We start from the raw sequence: 9154 nt of genomic DNA on the forward strand, positions 1-9154 counted from the left end.
GGGAGGTTACCCATGGGTTAGTAACCCTAAAGTAACTATGTTGTCGGTCTGATCCGGCGTGACGTCCGAAAATCCACTTTGTTTGATTTCGCATTTCATTTTCAAGTTGATAACTAGATGATGTTGTAACTTGTTGTTTCTTATTTGTCGTTCCATTTAAAGTTACAGGATGTTAACTTTGCAAAATTGTGCTTTATGCGTTGTATTGGAAGTTCCAATGTTGGTTAAATTGCATCGATATTGAAAATTGTGTTTTGACGTTCTAATAAAGCTTAGGATTGATCCTATTGATTCATTTATAACATAGACGTTAGGTGGCATGAACCACTACTGTTATTTTGTGCTTTGGATTCTAAGTTGATGGCTTTGAGAACTTAAACCTTGTTGCATTGTATAACATCCTCTTTTGTTGTTGAATTGCATGGATAATGTGATTCTTGTTAACTTGTATTCAAATATGCTTTTGTCATGTTGTATGAATTACTCTAGACCTAGTTCAATTGTATTGAAAATGCAATTCATGTTAATCTATGCTCAAGCATTCTTCTTGTCGTGTTCAGTGGATTATCCCAACCATGATTCGCTTCAGACACGTATGTATATCATGATTCTTGTTGCTTAGACTCTAAGGTAGCTTAGGATACTCCTCGAGTCTCACTTGGACATAGACGTTAGGTGGCATGAGCCCCTTTAACATGTTTCACCTTAAGGTGATAAATTTGTAAAATGCTAGGTCGATGCATGCTCATCTCCTATGAGTAGCTTTATGTTACTCACCCCTACGATACTGGGGCATATTTCAGGTACGAAGACTTGGTTCGTGAAGCCTAGCATTCCTTGGATGTCGTGTAGCTTTCAAGTTTCCATTTCATGCAAATGTTAGCATGAAATGTCATTTTGTAGACTTATATGTCAAAATATGTATATTTGATTCCATGTATGTAATGTGTACTTAAGTACACTCCTTTCAATGTATTTGATATGTATGAGATGAGGCCGGAGGCCAATGACATGTGTATTGTATTTTATACAACTTTTTAACTTCATGAAATATTATGAAAACCTTGAAAAATCGCAAGTCATTGCTTCACCATGGTTGCATCGGGTGTGGGAATTCCATTTTCATTCTTTCATAGGGTCTTATTAATCTTGTATGAAGTGTGTCCAAGGGCCAAACGGTCATTTGATCCCGTTTTGCATTTTTGGATTCCATGTTTTCCATTTCAAGTCCATTTTTGCCTTTTTGCCCGTTGGGGGGTCGGATTTTGCATCGGCTATATTTTTAAGCCATGGACCATTGTAGCGCGTCTAAATAGGTAAGTTACGTTTGCGTGCATAGTCGTTTCTGGGCAAAACCTCATCGTTTGTGTTTTGAGCCTCTTGTGAATTCATTTCGCATTTTTTTTGCATATTCTGATCTAGGGGCATGATGGACCTTTCACCTCAGTTTTATTTTCTTCTTTCAATATAGTCGCTTAGAAAACATGATTTTAGGGGGGGGTTTCTTTTTCGTGTTTTTCCAGAAAATGTCGTCTTGGTACCGGAAATCCCTCGTGAAGTTTCAGCTTCCAGTTTTCATTTAGCAGATTTATGACTCTCTTGTTCAGTTCTGATCTAGGGGCATTTTGGGGATTTCACAGTGAGTTTTTTTCGATTCCGTCCGCATTGTCGGGTAGAAAACTCGATTTTAGGGGGGGTTTCTTCTTCGTGTTTTTTCAGAAAAACTCGTCTTGACCTCCGTTTCAAGCCTCAGTTCTGGGCAGATCAAAAAAAATGTAACAGCAGCCAAGGGTTGCCACCAGCCATGTCTTTGGGCACCGGCATGCACGCCGGTGGGTTCGCGCATGGGCGCCGTGTGCGTCATGGCCCCTCGTCGGGCCGTCGCGACGTCAATTCTTCTTTTGGGCTTTTCTCCTTCGTTCGGACTCCGATTCAAGTGAATTTTTTTTTTGAACTTGACTAATTTTTCGCTGTCTTTCCAACGGTGTGCTCGGTTGCACCCGGTTCTTCTTGGATAGTTACCATTTTACCCTTTTTGCTTTAAGTGCTCGTTTTTCTTCGTCATGCCTTTTCTCCTTCGTTCGGACTCCGAATCATGCGATTCTTGAAGCAAGACCAAATCTACAATTTTTTGAAATGACTATTTTGCCCCTGGGGGCTTATTTGTCATATTTTCGATCTTTTGCTTTCGCATCAGTTCTTGTTGAGTTCCACGACCTCATGGAAGGCCACTTTGACTTCTTAGAGTCTTGTTTTCTGTTTTCGCTTCCTCATTCGGATCCGTTATCGGATCATCCTTACGGTTCATCACAGGACACGCTGTCCTAAAAACCAAGGTCGTCACAAAAACGCCGTAGTGCCTTAGCGTTTTGTGTTCGCCTTGACGACGCACACCTTTCACCCTTATTAGAACCCATTTCTGACCGTTTTTGAGTTCGGGTTTCAAGTTCAAGTTTGGATTTTCATGGGGCTTCCCCTTGGGATTCTTGTTCATCGTGTTGTCCCTGACAAAACCCTTCGGTATTGTCGGATTCGGAGCACTTTTCTTTCGGTGGGTTTTTGAGATTTTCATTTCAAATCGAGGTAGGGGGTGTTATAATTTATTTTCTTGTTATAGTGCATGCTTGTGATGCTTATACAACCTATTTACATGCTTGGATATAAAATCTAGAGATTTTATTATTTATTTTCCTTGTATGAGATTTGATTTTCCCAGTGGGTTAATACTTGTTTTAAACATGTGACATGATATTATATTACTCCATGATATGATCATTGACATATATTAAATTTAGAGCATTTGGACAAGTAACAAAGATTTTATTTAATATTTATCTTGAATGAATATTTAATTTATGTGGCCTTAACTAGTTTGAATCAATATGTGTTAACATATTATATTAGGCCCTAGCATGCTCTTCAACATAGGTGAATTTGAGAGTAATCGGATGTGTTTTAAAATCTAGAGAATATTTAATTAATTGATTAATTAATTTATTCCATGTGTACTACTCACTTCATTTGAATTCTGACTTGATCTTATTGATGTGTATGCCATATACTTTCACATATATTAAATCTAGAATATTTGATTAGGCTTTGAAACCTTTCATTTATTATTTTTCTAGTATTAAAGTTTAATGCTCATGGTCGTATCTCGCTTAGAATTCACTTGTATCATATTTTTAAATCAAGTCTTGACATGTTGTATAACACATATTAATTTGAGATCATTTAGACGAGTTTCAAAATCTAGAGATTTTAATTAAAATAACTAATTAAAATCCATTCAATGGTTCTATGAGCTTAATTAAGTTTCTAACTAGGTAGTCATGATTTCCTTGACAAGTTCCTTCACATGTATCAATTTGAGAATAATCGGATAAGTTTTGAGACTTATATTTATTTATTTCCTCTGTATGGAATTTAATTAACATAGTTGTGTCTTGTATGAAATGAACTTGTAACTTGATATTGAACTTGCCTTTGACATGATCCTTAATATAATTTGTTCGTAGAACGTTTGGACTTGCCTTGTAACCTTGATAATTTAATCCCTTAAGTAGATTAAATTCTCTTTTTATACTTCCATCGATTTAATCATAACTCTTTGTATATCGGTTTCATTAATGTACTTAATGAACATGCACATTGTCTTGGAATGATTTAATTATACATGCGTTGTTTAGTAAGTAATTGAATCATGTATTATATACTTGTGGTATATTTACTTTAATGAATTTCTTGTGCTATATACCTTGGTTCTTATCTATATAGATGCATACTATGATTTCTTGACATTTTACATGCCATCATAGTTGAGAACTTAGGGCATAACTTGTGTGTTCCAAAATCTTGGTTGTGCATGAAATGTGGTTAATGTATTTCTTATATTTGATACAATTTTAACTTGCACAACTTGTGATTTTGGGACTTGGGATATCAATCAAGAATTGACATAGCTAGGACTTGGTTCTAGTACGGGGGATTGTCCCTCTACAACTATAGTTCGCACTAGGGAAACTTGTAAATGTATAACTGTGTATGTATGCTTAGACATTGCATAACTGGTTTTAATATGGTTTAGAAACTTGTAAATGTATGCTTGTGTATCGTATATCATGTTTTAACATTGTTTAGTATACTTGAGTATGTATGCTTGCATGCCGTACATCATTTCAATTGCTAGTGTAGCTCGAGATGATCACTTAGTCCCACTTTTGGCATAGACGTTAGGTGGCATGACCTTTTTGAATTGCTTCATGTTAATGTGAAAACCTTGTAAAAAGTTAGGTCTATGCATGCTCACTCCCTACGAGTAACTTGTTTACTCACCCCAAAGTTATCAGGCTGTTTTCAGGTTCGGATGCCTTGATTTGGGATGCACAATATTCGTAGGTCGTTTCGATGGATTGAATTTCTTTTAAGTGTATTATTGTTCACATGCAAGTGTTAGCATGTTTGATTTTTACTTTTAAAGTTATAATGCATAGTTAGGGCAAAATGTCAATTTTACCTTGAAACTTGTAATGTGTGCCCAAGCACACTTTTTGACATTCATTTTATGTATATGATATGTGGCCAAGGGCCAAACTTCATTTGAAATCCTTATATATCCAAAAATGTTGAATTTTACCTTTAATGAGAATAATATGAAAAACTAGGGTTTAATATATCATTTTTGCACTGGAGTATGCATTATGTATGAAATTCGTTGTTTAGCATTCATTTACAGTGTATGAGGTCTAGCCAATGGCCCAATAACATTTTGTTTTAGGTTTTTGCATTTTAGTTTCATATATTGCATTTTTGGGCTAAAATAGGAAAATCTGAGCCTTTAAGGGTTCATTTCCAAATTGGGTGGTGCAAAGTGTGCCCGAGCGCCTCTATTAGGTCTCATTTAATATGCATGAAGTGTGGCTAAGGGCCAAATGGTCTTTTGATTGGATCTAAGCCCGATTATTGCATTATTTACCGTTAAAAGGCATTTTTCACGCATTGGGGTTTGGATAGGTCATATTTTGCATCGGTGGTATTTTTAAGCCGTTGATCATTGTAACAAGTCCTAATAGGTAAGTTACGTTTGCGTGCATGATCGTTTCCTGACAAAACTTCTTCCTTGGGGATTTGAGTACCTTTTGGACTCATTTTATATTTTCTTTGCCATATCTGATCTTAGGGGCATTTTGGGTATTTCTTTTGAAAATAAATTCCGATCTTGACATGGTTGACCAAAAAACATGATTTTAGGGGGGGGGGGTCATTTCACAACTTTTTTTTCCAGAAAAAGTCCCTTAAAGGCCTCAAAATCACATTTTTTGTTGGTTGGTCTGGTGCATTGGGCATTGGTCCATGGGGGATGAGCGCTCCAAGACTTCAAATTGTTGTATCTTCTTCATTTTAACTCTGAATTGGTCCGTTCTTGAGTCTAAACTGACCGAGTCGAAATAAGCTTTCCAATGGTAGCAATTATAGTTTCCAATTACACTTGTATCTCAAGATATTTAAGTTTTAGTATGGTAGTGTCGGGATTTGGTTCGAACCAGGATGGGGTTTCTTTTCCTTCGACTTCAGGACTTGATATCTTTGCCATCCGAACTCCGAATCAAGTGATTCCTTAGTCTATCTTTGTTAATTTTTTGTTGTCTTTCTAATGGTGTGCACGGTGGCACCTATTTTAGTTTCGAATGACCAAATTGGCCTTAGTTTATTCCTTGGAGGGTTTTGAAACCCTAACTTTGGTCTTGCTTCTGATCAGTCATGGGACTCCTCGGAAGGTTATTCTCGTGTCTTAAGGATGATGTACATCTCTAAAGACTTGTTTATGTTTAGCTTCCGCAGTTTTGGATCCGTTTTGGGTCATTATAGGACGCACTAGGTTTGTAAAATCCAGGGTCATCACAGGTGGTATCAGAGCTCCTAGGTTTGAAAACCTTAGGACGACGGGTTTTGGGTGCATATCATGCTTGTGTTGCCATGCTCTATGATTTTAGTTTCTTCTTGGTAACATGTTTACGTACTTATGTAGGCTTATGTTTAGAAGTTTACTTTAACCGCTTTAGCATCTTGTATGTGATTGTTTGCCTGAGTACATTGTATATGCCTATTTGCATTAGTGTATTGTATATGCTTGTTTTCCTTAGCATACCGTATATGCTTGTCGGCTTTAGTACATTGCATATGTTTGACGGTTGTAGCTTGTTATTTTGCGCTTGTCTGCTTAGTATGTTGGATATACTTGTTTACTTTAGCGTGTTATGCGTGTATGTTCATCTTAGCATATCACAACTTTTTTCCAAAAAAAGTCCCTTAAAGGCCTCAAAATCACATTTTTTGTTGGCTGGTCTGGTGCATTGGGCATTAGTCCATGGGGGATGAGCGCTCCAAGACTTTAAATTATTGTATCTTCTTCGTTTAACTCCGAATTGGTCCGTTCTAGAGTATAAATTGGCCGCGTTGAAATAAGCTTTGCAATGGTACCAATTATATTTTTCGATTCCTCTTATAGCTTAAGATATTTAAGTTTTAGTAAGATAGTGTCCGGATTTGGTTCGAACCGGGATGGGGTTTCTCTTCCTTCGACTTCAGAACTTGATATCTTTGCCGTCCGGACTCTGAATCAAGTGATTCTTAAGTCTATCTTTGTTAATTTTTTGTTTTCTTTCCAATGGTGTGCATGGTGGCACCCATTTTAGTTTGGAATGACCAATTTGCCCTTAGTCCATTCCTTGGAGGGTTTTGAAACCCTAACTTTGGTCTTGCCTCCGATCAGTCACGGGACTCCTCGGAAGGTCATTCTTATGTCTTAGGGATGATGTACATCTCTAAAGACTTGTTTATGTTTAGCTTCTGCAGTTTTGGATCTATTTTGGGTCATTATAGGATGCACTAGGTTTGTAAAATCCAGGGCCGTCACAGGTGGTATTAGAGCTCCTAGGCTCGAAAACCTTAGGACAACGGATTTTAGGTGCATATTATGCTTGTGTTGCCATGCTCTATGATTTTAGTTTCTTCTTAATAACATGTTTACGTACTTATGTAGGCGTATGCTTAAAAGTCTACTTTAACCGCTTTAGTGTATTGTATGTGATTGTTTACCTGAGTATATTGTATATGCCCATTTGCATTAGCGTATTGTATGTGCTTGTTTTCTTTAGTGACGAGGCCGCTTGATATACACCAAAATAATGTAGTGAATGTGCGGTTCAAGAAAAGCCTTTTAGGTCAAGTTTAAATTTATAAAAACCACTACTACTAACGTAGTAAGAGTGAGTAGGGATCGTCCCAAGGGATTATACGTGCTGGAAATTAACTTCGACTCTAGCGTATCACAAGATTGCAAAAGATAGAGATTGGTAGATTAAACTAGAAAGCAATTAATTAAAATGAAAGTGAAATAAAACTAATTAGAGATAGGGATTTAAGAGATATGAAGAGAGGACTTAGGGTGTTGGAATCGCCACTAAGCTCGTGTAATTAACCACTTGCTTTCCATTAATGGGAAATACATTGTTGTAAACAAAATGCGACTACCAATTGCAATATTAAGCATGAACCATCTAATTTATGTATGAGTTGTCTACCTAAACTAAGTGTAGCATAATCCATCAATTTTAAGCATGACCCATCTAAGTAGCAACAATTGTAGCACACATCAATCTAGAGAATCATGGAGTTTGCAATAATAAGCCATGGAATATCTAAGCAAGCTTAGATTGTCTACCTACCTACAAGTATGAATTAAATTGTAGAACAACCCATCAAGCATAAGTATAAACCATCAAATTAATTAACAAACCCATTCAATGAAAACCCATGCTTAGCTCTCACTAAATCCTTAATTGAATCTAGTGTAGAGATCAATTCCCCAAATAATCACACATAAGACAACATGTAATTAAAATAGAGAATCAATAGGAAGAATTAAACCATATGAATTATGTGAGACATAATTCCCAATTTAATCACACATAGACATGTAATTAAACTAGAGAATTAATAGGAAGAATTAAACCATAGAAATCATAGAGATATACCAAGATTCATTAAATTCAGAAGGCTAGAACACTAATCACAACAATATATATAAATCCCCAAAAATAGAAATACAAGGGTTTAGATTACACAACACTTAGGGCTCATCCAAGCCCTAAGTGTAGATCTAGCCAATCATGGAGGAGGTAGATGTGATCATGAAATCAAGCTCCAAATATGGCTCCATCTTTTTCTTCCTCTTCTTCTTTGAAGCTCTAGAGATGGAGAGAGAGAGTGGTCTAGAGATGGATCTTGAGATGTGCCTCCACTTCCCTCTTTTATTCTAACTCTAATCTCTAACTTTTCTAGAGAGAGAAATAAAAAATACAATGTAAAAAATAAAAAGATAAAAAGCTCTTTACAAAATGGGTCACTTCTCTTTATATAGAAGGTCCTTTTCTTAGTCACCAAGTCAGGAATATAGCCCCAAAAATATCTAATCCCATACTATGCGGTAGGTGGACTTTTGGGTGCGTACAGGAATAAGACAGCTCGCTACCAATAAAAGTTCGATCGATCAGAGAAAAAGTTCGATCGATAAAAGAAAAGTTCGATCGATCCAATTTTTATTTTCGATCGATCCAACTTTGATCGATCTCAGAAAAAGCGATCGATCTCAGAAAAAGTTGGATCGATCCAACTTGGCAGTTTTTCAGCATTAGCCTCCTTTTGCTCCAAATCAGCTTCCTTTTGCTCCGGATCTTCACTAAGACTTAGTTTGACTCCAAAAAGGCCTTAAGCAACCATTTTTAGCTCGTTTTAGCTTTATTGACCTAAAAAGGGAAATAACACGAAATTAGTCTAAAACGGAAAAATAAGATAGATAAAGGTTCTAGAATACTCAAGTTTAAGAGGTTTAAATGTGTACTTTTCAGCGCTTATCACACCCCCAAATTTAAATATTGCTAGTTCCTAGCAATAAACTTCAAAGTAAAGAAATGAAATGAACAACTAATTAGCTATAAACTAGAAAGCAATAAAAGGATAACGCCACTTTCGTAGGGTACACGATTGCACTTAGCACGTGCAACAAGCCTTGTAAACCCCTAGGTTATCCCTCGTGGATGAGTGAAGTCTCGTGAGGGTTTCTAGAAATGATACCCACAAACATTAAGCTCAT

This window comes from Cornus florida, unplaced genomic scaffold (genome assembly GCF_030987335.1).
Source record: "Cornus florida cultivar Cherokee Brave unplaced genomic scaffold, ASM3098733v1 CherokeeBrave_3.0.0_Hap2_Chr11, whole genome shotgun sequence".
NCBI lineage: Eukaryota > Viridiplantae > Streptophyta > Magnoliopsida > Cornales > Cornaceae > Cornus > Cornus florida.